The 13,095-nt window shown below is 38.9% G+C and overlaps 1 long non-coding RNA gene across 3 annotated transcripts in view; it reads left to right on the plus strand.

Moving 5' to 3' along the window:
• The first annotated feature begins 408 nt into the window (after positions 1-408).
• LOC103346506 (uncharacterized) overlaps positions 409-13,095 on the plus strand; it is a 58,077-nt gene continuing 45,390 nt past the window's right edge. For 2 of the 3 annotated variants that reach the window (XR_007913558.2, XR_007913559.2), the window contains exon 1: positions 409-575. This is a non-coding gene — a long non-coding RNA (uncharacterized lncRNA). Of the gene's footprint in view, positions 576-7,085; positions 7,388-13,095 lie in introns of those variants that run through there. The other variant, XR_011384429.1, reaches the window with a different exon arrangement.

Here is a 13,095-nt window from a genome sequence, read left to right on the forward strand (position 1 = left end):
GCCCTGTGCCAGCGCCAATATGGAGCCCACAGATGCCGGAGGCCTGTGTCCTCCTGGCCTTCAGCTCCGTTTTCCCCTCTCGGTACAGCCAGGTCCACACACTCACCATGTCGCGGTTGTCAGCTTCCGAGGTGCCCAGCGTCCCCGGTGAGTGAAGATGGAGAGCTGCAGAGGTGGACTTCGCTTGGGAGCCTCCTGGCGGCGGAGCTGTCTCCCAGGAGTTCACTCTGCAGGCAAAACTCTGAGGAGATTGTGACGTCCAGGCCCCGCGTGCTGATGCACTGTGGACGTCACCTTGCCTGATTGGACAGTTTGCCAGCCTTGAGTGCACGGAACGTCACAAAGCACGGAGCCAATCAGCGTCCCCCATAGCAAGGACCCCTAACTTCAAGTTGTCCTGGATGGGAACAGCGAGAGACAGACCTGGGTTCAGGTCTGAAATGGCCGCCCCTGGGCTCTGCCTCCCCGCGGCTGGAGGACTCTCACCTCCGAGCTCCTGCTACCCACTGGCCTCGCCCTGGGTCCCCGTCCTTCTCCCTGCGGATGCTGCCTGGAGCTGGCGGTAACCTGTTGCAGTGAGTTACAGTTCTGTTTATCCGCTTTCGGCGCTTTCGTTTTCCTTGTATTTCTGCTCATTCTGTTGGGTCGTTTCTATTACTTTTTAATATTGATTTGAATAACACTTAGATATAACATAATTTAATTTTTTTATTTTCTTCTGTTTTCTACTCTGCGTATTGATCTTTTATATTTTCTAGTTATTTCTTGCTGGCACTTGGTAATCTAATGGATTTTTAAAACATTGATCTTTCCCACAACATTAAATTCATTTATCAGTTTATTTGTTTTTAGATTTTATGGATTCTCCCTAAATAAATATCTCCAATATATTGGCAATTTATTGTTAGAAAATTGATCTTTACATCTTATTTTATTTCTTTTTGCTCTCCCCCTCGCCCCCAACTACTCCTCCAATAAGAAGTTGGCACTAGTGGAGACTTCCTGGTCTAGGTTTACTTCCAGGGTAAAAGCTGTCAATGATTCTGTATTAATTATGGTTTTCATTGTAGGATCCTTTTAAAAAATTTTGATCTGAAAAAGAAAGCCATTGCTCTTTTTTACTATATTGCAAGCAGTTTTTAAAAATTACATGCTGATTTCTAAATGTTTTTGAACATTAAATTGTCATGTGATTTTCTCCTTGAATTTTTCACCTACCTGGAAAATTTACTTGACTTGTTAAGAAATGTTAACCACCTCTTGTATTTTTTATTATATGTGACTTGTTATTCATTATATTTTCATATGTGCTTTCATTTATTATAAAAATACTAAGGATTTATACATCTGTATATGAAAGAGAGGTTTATACTTAATTTATATTGAAAGTTCTAGTCAACCTGGCATCATTATAAATGTAATGCTGGCTTTCTAAAAGAAATCTGAAAATATGCTTTGCTTATTTATACTTTGGTACATCTGAGAAATATAGGTGTTTTATTTCTTAAATGTTTGAAATATTTTGTGTTTCTATAACTGAAGTTTTGCTTCTCTGTTTTATTGGTTGGTGGCCTTCAAATTGAGATTCAACTTGCTTGTTTTAATTTGGAGTTTTCCTATTTTATACTTCTTATATTGGGTTTTAGGAATTTATATTTGTGTTTGTGTTTGGGAATTTGATTTTCAAAGTATAGTGGATTTTTATCTCTAGTCAAGTTTTTACCCTGAGTTTTTTTTTTTTTTTTGACATGCAGTGTTAGGTGGTGAGAGAGACAGAGAGAAAGGTCTTCCTTCCATTGGTTCAACCCCCAAATGGCCACTATGGCCAGGGATACACAGTTCCAAAGCCAGGAGCCAGGTGCTTCCTCCTGGTCTTCCTTACGGGTGCAGGACCCCAGGACTTGGGCCATCCTCCCCTGCCTTCCCGGGCTACAGCAGAAAATGGACTGGAAGAGGAGCAACCGGGACAGAATCCGGTGCCCCAACCAGGATTAGAACTCTGGGTACCGGTACCACAGGTGGAGGATTAGCCTAGTGAGCTGCGGCACTGGCCTTACCCCTAAGAGTTTTACAATATTTTTTTCTGATCTTGACAAGGCTCTTCTCTCTGTAAACAATTGTTTTAATACATGAAAATGGACACTATTGTTACTTTCCCCTGTGTTTCCTCAATTACTTTTATTCATAGTTTATTAATTTTGTTAAAATTAAAAGGTATATCCTGGGACTGATGCTATGGCATAGTGGGTAAAGCCACCAATTGCAGTGCTGGCATCCCATATGGGCCACAGTTCAAGTCCCAGGTGCTCCCCTTCATATCTAGCTCTTTGCTATGGCCTGGGAAAGCAGTAGAAGACGGCCCAAGTCCTTGGGCCCCTGCACCCATGTGAGAGACCTAGAAGAAGCTCCTGAATTCAGATAAGGGCAGCTCTTGCTGTTGCAGCCATCTGGAGAGTGAACCAGTAGATGGAAGACCTTTTTCTCTCTCTGCCTCTGCCTCCCTGTAACTCTGCCTTTCAAATATATAAATAAATCTTAAAAAAATATTTCCAGAAATGAATGACAAGATCCTCTAGGCACACCAGGGTTAGAACAAAGCATGTGTGAAGCATCCCAGATTGCAGAGATGCATACAAATTGAACTTGGTGAGTCATAACATCGATTGTGTTCACCTTTGAATAAAGGCATCTGTGAATGAAGGTTCACTACAACAATCATACCCAAGACCAAACATTCTCAGCTTTGTTGACTATTAGAATCATCTAGGCAGCTTTTAAAACACATTGATCTCCAGGGTAAACCTGGGACCAATATAATCATAGTCCCTGGAGGTGGGAAACTAGGCATAGTATTTTTAAAATCTGTCCTGTATGATTCCAATATGTAGTCATGGTTGAGAGCAGCTGCTGAGGACAGTCACACTGCCTCCTTTCCAGATGCATTTTAGATTTCCTATTATGGACATTCCAGATTTCCAAGATGATATACATTCTCAGATTTAAATCCCTGTGAAGGTCTCACATGTATCAGTGGAATATCGCTGCTTAAGAGAAATGACAGTTCCTTATTCATATTGGTCAGAGTTGGGGGAGAGATGAGGGAGAACAGAAGAGATTGAACAATGAGAAGCAGAACTGAAATGCATTTTTGGCAGCGCATGGTTTGCCACCCTGAGGTTGAGCAGCTTTCCTGCCAGCCTCACTGATGCCCATGAGAATGTGGTGCCAAGGAACTGAATCTCTGTATTTCCAGAGCTGCACATTTCTCTCACCTGCAGATGGCTTGATTGTCCTCTATATTTGAGGGAAAGAGTGAATTACAGAAAATTCAATTGAAACAAGGACTTTTAATTCTTGCAAATCAGAAGTCAGGTTGTAAGAACTTGGCCACACAGTTACAGAGCTCAGTAAATAGGCCCATTCAGAGCCAATGTTGGGTGGTAAAATGGAACATGTACTCAACCAGCTGGTATTTCATTCTGTCTCTGTCAGTTTCTTATTCCTTAGCCAGATTATTTAATGAATCCCAGTTTTATTCTGTGGAAAATGGGAGTAACAAAAGCTGTGATTCTTCGGATTTATGTGAGAAATAAAGAAGTTAATCTTTCTAAAGTGCTTGAAAAGAGGCTAGCATGCACTTAGTTCTCAATAAGCTTTAAGAACACATTTAATTCACCTTATGTGGAACGTATTATTGAACGTATATACTGAACTACCACCATTGGTGTTGGAATGGAGTGAGGGATGCTGCAAGATAAGAAAGGGTGCAAGTGGCTTCTTCTCTTACATAACTGGAAGTTATCTGGGGGAAGTCAATGCTTAAAAAATAACCAACACTGCTAGTAGATAAGTGGCATTTTAAGGAATGACAGTTTTAACAATTTTTTTAAAAAACCCGCTGTACATTGTTTTTTTTTAAAATGATTTTTAAATTTATTAAATGTGAATAAATTTCATGTATTTCATATATATGTAGATTTAGTTGTATTCTCATCATACCCACACTACCTTTCCTCATCATTCCTTACTTATTCTTTTAATTTTTACAATGATATATACTTCAGTTTATTTTATAATCATAAACTTAACCCTCCACTAAGAAAACAATTCAACGAGTAATAATAAGGAGAAAAAAAACAAAAAACACTGTTCTTCAACAGCAGAGACTTGTGTTGTAAACAATAATCAAATCACAAAATGTCAATTTCACTCATACATTAAATTTCGGTACTCTATTAGTTATTACAAATCAGGAAAAATATTTTTCTTACTGGAACTTGTTTATTTCACTAGGTATAATGTTTTCCAATTTTATCCATTTTGCTGCAAACAGCAGACTTTCAATGTTTTTATAGCTGAATAGTATTCCATAGTGTGCATATGCCACATTTTTTTAACTATTGGTCGATGGACATTTGCCTGGATTTCATTTCTTAGCTACAGTGAATTGAACTGGAGTAAACATAGAGGTACCAATAAGTCTTCCATATGCTGATTTCACTTTGTTTGAGTATATTCTAAGAAGTAGGATGGCTGGGTCATATGGTAGACATATTTCCAGATTCCTGAGCTATCTTTCACAGTTGCTGGACCAGTTTACATTTCAAGCAACAATGGATTGGGGAACCTTTTCCCTCACAACCTCACCAACATTTATTGTTTTTTGATATCTTATGAAAGCTGTTCTAATTGGGGTGAGGTGAAATCTCATTGTGCTTGTTGTTTGCGTTTACTTGATGGATAGTTATCTTGAGAATTTTTTCATGTGTCTATTGGTTATTTAGATTTCATCATTTGAAAAATGCCTCATCAAGTCCTTTACTCATTTCTTAACTGGGTTGTTTGTTTTCTTGTTGTTGAGTTCCTTGAGCTCTTTATAGATTCTGGATATTAATCCCTTTTAAGTTGCATAGTTTGCAAATAATTTCTCCCATTCTCTCAGTTGCTTCTTCACATTGCTGAGCATTCCCTTTGTGGTGCAGAAGATTCTTAGCGTGAGGTAATCCCATGTTTCTATTTTTTGCTTTTATTGCCTGTGATTCTGGGGTCTTTTCAAAGAAGTCTTTGCCTATGCCAGTGTGTTGCAGTTTCCCCATTTTCCCCTAGTAATCTGATTATATCAGTTTGTATATTTAGATCCATGATCTATTTTGAGCTGATTTTTGTATAAGTTGTTATATAGCCATTTTGTTTCATACTTCTGCATTTGGAGATACAATAATCTTACAACCCTTTGTTGAAGAGACTGTCTTTTCTCCAAGGATTAATGTTAGCTCCTTTGTCAAATATTAGTTGGTTTTAGAAGTGTGGATTTATTTCTTGGGTTTCTATTCTGTTCCCTTCATCTTCATGTGTAGTTTTGTGCCCATACTAGGTGGTTTGATTGTAACTGCCCTGTAGGATGTTTTCAAATCTGGTATTGTGCTGGAACTAGCTTTGATTTTCTTGTGTAAAATTGCTGTAGCTATTCAGGGTCTCTTGTCTTCTCTAATAATTTTAGCATTGTTTCTTATTATTTGCATCATTTTGAATATGTAAATTGATATGCATAGTATGAGTACTTTGATTAAATTAATTATTCCTATCCATGAAAATAGAAGATTTTTTGTGTATTCTTTGATTTCTTGCTTTAATATGTTGTAATTTTCATTGCAAAGATTTTTGACATCCTTGGTTAAATTTATTCCAAGGTACTTAAATATTTTGTTGCTATTGTGAATGGTACTGACCTTACAAGTCCTTACTTAGCCATGGCATTTTCTGTGAATACAAAGGTATTGATTTTTTGCATGATGATTTTATATCTCAGTATAGAAATAAAGAGCTAAGTTCAAGAGTGCAAAGCCAAAGTGAGTTTATTGTGTAGAAAGCTGTACAGAGTCCTACGAGACAGGAGAGGCCCAGAGTTTGGAGACCATTATCAGTGAGGTGAACCTGTTGTTTGTGTCTTCAGTTTTAGTCTTTAATATTCTCCCATGGGACATGTTTTGTTGGGACATGCAGAGATTCCTGTTTTAGAATGATTCTTGGAAAATCTCTATGTCTTCCTCTTAATTTTAATAGGAACTTAAGATATCTCTAAAAATAAAAAGATCCATACAAAATTTTGATGGCATAATCCAAAAATGTAGTGAAGCAATAAATGAGTTCAGTGAAGTTAGAAAATACAAAATCTCAAAAGTACATGCATGGGGGAGCCAGAGCACAGGGGGGTAGTCTTTGCCTCTGCCTATGGTGCTGCCATCCCATATGGGCACCAGCTTCTGTCTTGCTCCTCTTCCTATGCAAATCTCTGTTATGGCCTGGGAAAGCAGTAGAAGAAGGCCCAAGTGCTTATGCCCCTGCACTCATGTGGGAGACCCAAAATAAGATCCTGACCTCTGGTTTTGGATTACCCCAGATGAGGCTGTTGCTGCCATTTGGGGAGTGAACCAACTGATGGAAACTCTTTCTCCCTGTATCTCCCTTTGTGACTCTGCCTTTCAAAAAATAAAATATTAACAAAAAGTACATGCAGGTACCCCTAAGTGATGCACAGCAACCCATTAGGTTGTGGAGAGAATTAAATAGAATTTGTGATTTTTTTTACCTTTAAAGGTACAAGTACAACCTGCTATATATGCTTTTAAGTTAAATGTGTCTGTCTTTTATGTAAGTATGAAAATACTATACACATCTATAGAGCTTTGCATGCATGGCAGAGCAAGGCCTTATTGACAAGGGTGTTTAATCTCCACCTGGTATTGGGGCAACATCCTCAACCCTGATAATATCCTGGCCTATTTAGCCCTAACATGGTTTGCCTTTATTAATTTTTAAAAATTTTTTTATTAATTTGTTAGAGCAGGAGAGAGGAAGGAAGAAAGGAAGCCAGCAAGGGAATTGGGAGAAAAACGAAAGAGAAAAGAGAGTGCTCCCACCTATTGGTTCACTTTCAAAATGCCTGCAACAGCCGGGAATGGACCAGGACAAAGCTAGGAGCCTGGAATTCCTTCTGGTTCTCTCAAAATCTCAATTTGAGGGAGAAGTCTTCATTCATGTCATTCCTGGATTTCTTTAATTTTTGAACTTTTTTTCTTATTGCTTCTGAATAATCCTTTAATTAATTTTTTGAGTTCCATTTCAGGCACTTCATAAATCTCTTCATCTTCAAAGTCTAATATTGGAATGTTTTTGTATTCCTTTGGGGAACTCGTGTTGTCTTCCTTATTCTTGTTTCTTGAATTTCTGAGTTTATTTTTAGGCATTTGTGGAGACACTTGTTGGACCTTTCCTCTGATGGCTTTTATTTTTCAGCTATGCCTGTGTGGCTTCTGCTATATTAGTGAATACCCAGATGCTTGAGCTGGCTGTGGCCTGAGGGCTCTAGTCTGTGCTCCAGAGTGGGGTGAGTATTCAGGGTGACACCCATGTTGGATGTGGTATGTTTTCCTTATTGTCAGCAATGGGGAGTGGATGATCACCTATGCTGGCATCATCACACACCTCCCCCTCTTCTAAGGTGATCAGTGCCTGAGTATTAGGCCTCAGTGGATGCATCCTTCCACCATGCTGATTCATGAGCTGCACAAAGGATCTGTGCAGTCCTCAGGATGAGCACGGATCCTCTGGGATATCCCACCCCAATCAGGGAGCTCAGAATGTGTGGATCTGTAAACAATGATTGCCCAGAAACCCAGAAACACCTTGCACCCACTCAGTCACAGAGTTCACACAGTGTCAGCCCATGGGGCAGGCACAGTCATGTTGTGCAGAGGATCCACTCTGCCCCACTAGCCTTGTCCTATTCATGGAGAGGTAGAGATGTTCCCAGAGCCAACTGCATGTGAATATTCTGCCTAGGCAATTTGAGCTTCAGAGCCAGTGATGTGCTGAGAGGCTAGGGGCACCTTGCACTTGTACATGGGAACCTAGCCCCCTGTCAATCATCCCAACAGACTCAAAGTCTATTGAGAACATGTATTTTTCCCTCCAGTAAAATACTGGATCCCAAACATGCACAATGCATGCTGGACACAGCCTTACTTGTTTCAAAATGATGACTTCTGCCCACCAGTTGCTGGGCACATGCAAGAGATTCTGCGTCCAGTACTGATGTCAGAATGTCACTGTATCTGCACCCATTGCTGGGAGCTGGCAAAATGACATCTGTCCTTGCCAGTTGCTGGGCAAGTACAGACGAGCTGCTGTAGCTGATATGTACTTATGTACAAAATGACACCCACCCTCTTTCACCTGGTTGCCAGGCACTGTTGTGGGGAGGAAGTAGAGATGAATAGAAAGAATAATGCCCCCTTTTTTTCCTGGGTGGGTGTGCATCCTGTTCCCCTCAGGGCTCCAGGCCAGACACAAAGTGTAGGCCTCTAGGCTCTCACTCTGGCTTTATCACCAGTAGCATGGGGTGCTGCAGTCTGATCTAACCTCACTCTCCAAAGCTGATTCTTTCTCCAGCTCTCGGCTTCTGGGGTTGTGTGTTATGTCTGTGATCATTGCTGCACATCTGCACCTTCCACACACAGATCCACAATATCTCCTCCTTCTGCAGAATCTCCACTGCAGTTTTCCCTCCAACTACCCCTGACAAGGCACATTCTCCACTTTTTTATTATTTTCTTCTTGCTTAGAGTAGTCTGCCCTTTCTCTATTCTGCCACCTTGGAATCCTTGTCAAAGTAAATTTTGATTTGAGGTGTAAAACTGTTTTAGCTGTTTGTCATGACTATTTTTTGAAATAAAATTTAAAACTTAAAAAATTAAATTCTTGCAAATAGATGTTGGTAAATATTCTTCCAGGATGAGAAAAAGTGAAATCATGAAATGTAGTTGTTGGAGAGCAGAATAAAAACATATAATAAAGCTCTTTTTGTAAGAAAAAAAGGTATTGATCAAGATATGCAGCATGATGCTAAGAATGGAAAGGTGAATCATGACATGGATATGGTATTATATGCTTTTACAAAATCAAATTTGAAAATCAATTCTCCAAGTTATTAACATTATTTCAGTGTGTATTCCATATTTCAGACTAAAATGCTAATGTGTGTTTGATCACTACAGGTATTCAAAACACTTTCCTTCAATGCACTATATGTATCCAATTAGAACAAACATTCAGCAGCTTTTATTTGATAATGGTGGCAACCCTAATTGCTTGAAATGGCAGCACTTTGGTGCCATGAAATTTAAAAAAACATATTTTAGATGTGAATTTTGATACTGGAGATCTGGTGGACAGTGCTGCTGATCTATGCCAGCCTTGCCTAATCTTGCCTGATCTTCTGCAACATCTCAGTCTACTATTATAGGATGGCCTCATGTTTGTATGTCTAGTTGCTCGCCATTGAGTAGGTATTTGGAATGCATGTTAAGTCACCGCTTGGTGTTGCTTCACCTCATACATGAATGCCTGGGTTTACATCCTGATTCTGCTTCTGATTTCTGCTGTTGTACACTCTGGGATGCAGCAATATTGAATTATCATTCAAGCGATTGGATGCCTGCTCCTTTTGTGAGATGCACTGATTGAGTTTCTCTGTGACTTTGATCTGACTTAGCATTTGTTGTGAATATTTGGAGAAATGAACCAGAGGATGGAATATTTCTCTGTATCTGTCTGTTCCTTTCAATCAAATACAAGTTTCAAAGAAATGAATTCAAGTTTGTTTGATATTTGTGTATTTGAGGCAATTTGATCATGCTACCCACTGTGAGGCTTGAGAACAAATGGGAAAAATTACTTCAGATTGGAAATTAGCACACGTTTATTAGCATTTTATTGAATTCATAACAGGTTCTATGTTTAATGGAACCATTAGTTCAAGTGATAAAAACTTATATACCTAAAGTCGTGTCAACACATGTAGTCATTAAACTAGAAAGAATCATAGGTTATTGTGCATCTTATATCTGCTAAAATATAGCTTTTCTTATTTTTTATGATCTTTGAACCATCACTTGTCAAGAACATGCACCATAATTGCTAGGATTTAGCTCCTGTTGATGGTTACCTCTGCTCTATCTCAGTTTCCAGCAATCTTTCTGATTCTTTTCTTTCCTCATTTACAATATTGAGTGGGGACACAGAATCTTAAGACATTGCAAACTTAATGCTCACAGTTTCCCCCATGAGTATACAGTTGTCCTTCAAACTGTCCTAGATGGTTTTAAGGGTTACCACAGTTTGTCCCAAGTAGGAAGTTGCACTGCTCTCCCAGTCAGCTAAACAACTGTAGCTGACCTTCTAACTTCCCACAAAACACCTCAGAGCAGGCCTTACAATTACCAATAGCGTACTGAAGGTTTCAGGATAAGTAGGAACAAGAAACATAACACAGGCAAACACCCATGTACATCCATAAGGAAAACAACCTAAAGCTGCCCCATAAGCCTACATCAAATTAGAAGACACCTCCATCTTATATTGTAATGATTCCATTATACTACACCAGGAAAACACCAGGCTTTGGAAACCTGCATAATTTGACTGTAGTCTCAGATAGGAAGAACAGTTACATGTTTGTTTCTTTTTTTTTTTTGTATCTCCATGTTTGTTTATTTTTTTTAACTTTTATTTAATGAATATAAATTTCCAAAGTATGATTTATGGATTACAATGGTTTCCCCCACATACCGTCCCTCCCACCCACTACCCTCCCCTTTCCCACTCCCTCTCCCCTCCATTCACATCAAGATTCATTTTCGATTATCTTAATATACAGAAGATCAGCTTAGTATACATTAAGTAAGGATTTCAACAGTTTGCTCTCACACAGAAACATAAAGTGAAAAATAATAGATGATTTTTTTTAAATGATGATGAAATCAGATCAGACCTGTTGTCATGTTTAATCCCAGTGAGAGTCAAGTTGGGAGTTGATAATTTCTTTTCTTTTCTTTTCTTTTTTTTTTTTTTACAGAGGATCAGTTTAGTATACATTAAGTAAAGATTTCAACAGTTTGCACCCCAGTGTTAGCAGGTACTAGACTTGTTTATGTGCTCCCTTTGACTCTTAGTCCTTTCATTATGATCAATTGTGAACTGAAATTGATCACTTGGAATAGTGAGATGGAATTGGTACATGCCACCTTGATGGGATTGAATTGGAATCGCCTGGTATGTTTTTAACTCTACCATTTGGGGCAAGTCAGCTTGAGCATGTCCCAAATTGTACATGTCTTCGCTCTCTTATTCCCACTCTTATGTTTAACAGGGATCACATTTCAGTTAATTTTTAACACTTAAGAATAACTGTGTATTAATTACAGAATTAAACCAGTCGTATTAAGTAGAACAGACAAAAAAACTACTAAGAGGGATAATGTATTAAGTTGTTCATTAACAGTCAGGGCTATGCTGATCAAGTCACCATTTCCCATAGTGTCCATTTCATTTCAGGAGGTTTCCTTTTTGGTGTTCAGTCAGTTGTCACCAATCAGGGAGAACATATGGTATTTGTCCCTTTGGGACTGGCTTATTTCACTCAGCATGATGTGTTCCAGATTCCTCCATTTTGTTGCAAATGACTGGATTTCGTTGTTTCTTACTGCAGTATAGTATTCTAAAGAGTACATATCCCATAATTTCTTTATCCAGTCTACCGTTGAAGGGCATTTAGGTCAGTTCCAGGTCTTAGCTATTGTGAATTGAGCTGCAATAAACATTAGGCTGCAGACCGCTTTTTTGTTTGCCAATTTAAATTCCTTTGGGTAAATTCCAAGGAGTGGGATGGCTGGGTCGAACGGTAGGGTTATCTTCAGGTTTCTGAGGAATCTCCAGACTGACTTCCATAGTGGCTTGACCAGTTTGCATTCCCACCAACAGTGGGTTAGTGTCCCTTTTTCCCCACATCCTCGCCAGCATCCGTTGTTGGTAGATTTCTGTATGTGAGACATTCTAACTGGGGTGAGGTGAAACCTCATTGTGGTATTGATTTGCATTTCCTTGATTGCTAGTGACCTTGAACATTTTTTCATGTGCCTGTTGGCCATTTGGATTTCCTCTTTTGAAAAATGTCTATTGAGGTCCTTGGCCCATCTCTTAAGTGGGTTGTTGGTTTTGTTTTTGTGGAGTTTCTTGATCTCTTTGTAGATTCTGGTTATTAACCCTTTATCTGTTGCATAGTTTGCAAATATTTTTTCCCATTCTGTCGGTTGTCTCTTCACTCTCCTGACTGTTTCTTTTGCAGTACAGAAACTTCTCACTTTGATGCAATCCCAATAGTTAATTTTGGCTTTGACTGCCTGTGCCTCCCGGGTCTTTTCCAGAAACTCTTTGCCTGTGCCAATATCTTGAAGGGTTTCTCCAATGTTCTCTAGTAACTTGATGGTGTCAGGTCATAGATTTAGGTCTTTAACCCATGTTGAATGGATTTTTGTGTAAGGTGTAATGTAGGGGTCTTGCTTCATGCTTCTGCATGTGGAAATCCAGTTTTCCCAGCACCATTTATTGAATAGACTGTCCTTGCTCCAGGAATTGGTTTTAGATCCTTGATCAAATATAAGTTGGCTGTAGATGTTTGGGTTGATTTCTGGTGTTTCTATTCTGTTCCATTGTTCTATCCATCTGTTTCTGTACCAGTACCATGCTGTTTTGATTACAACTGCCCTGTAGTATGTCCTAAAATCTGGTATTGTGATGCCTCCGGCTTTGTTTTTGTTGTACAAGATTGCTTTAGCTATTCGAGGTCTCTTGTGCCTCCATATGAATTTCAGCACCAATTTTTCCAGATCTGAGAAGAAGGTCTTCGGTATCTTGATTGGTATTGCATTGAATTTATAAATTGCTTTTGGGAGAATGGACATTTTGATGATATTGATTATTCCAATCCATGAGCATGGAAGATTTTTCCATTTCTTGGTATCCTCTTCTATTTCTTTCTTTAAGGTTTTGTAATTTTCATCGTAGAGATCTTTAACGTCCTTGGTTAAGTTTATTCCAAGGTATTTGTTTTTGTAGCTATTGTGAATGGGATTGATCTTAGAAGTTCTTCCTCAGCCATGGCATTGTCTGTGTATACAAAGGCTGTTGATTTTTGTGCATTGATTTTATACCCTGCTACTTTGCCTAAATCTTCTATGAGTTCCAATAGTCTCTTAG

Source organism: Oryctolagus cuniculus, chromosome 19 (genome assembly GCF_964237555.1).
Source record: "Oryctolagus cuniculus chromosome 19, mOryCun1.1, whole genome shotgun sequence".
Lineage (NCBI taxonomy): Eukaryota > Metazoa > Chordata > Mammalia > Lagomorpha > Leporidae > Oryctolagus > Oryctolagus cuniculus.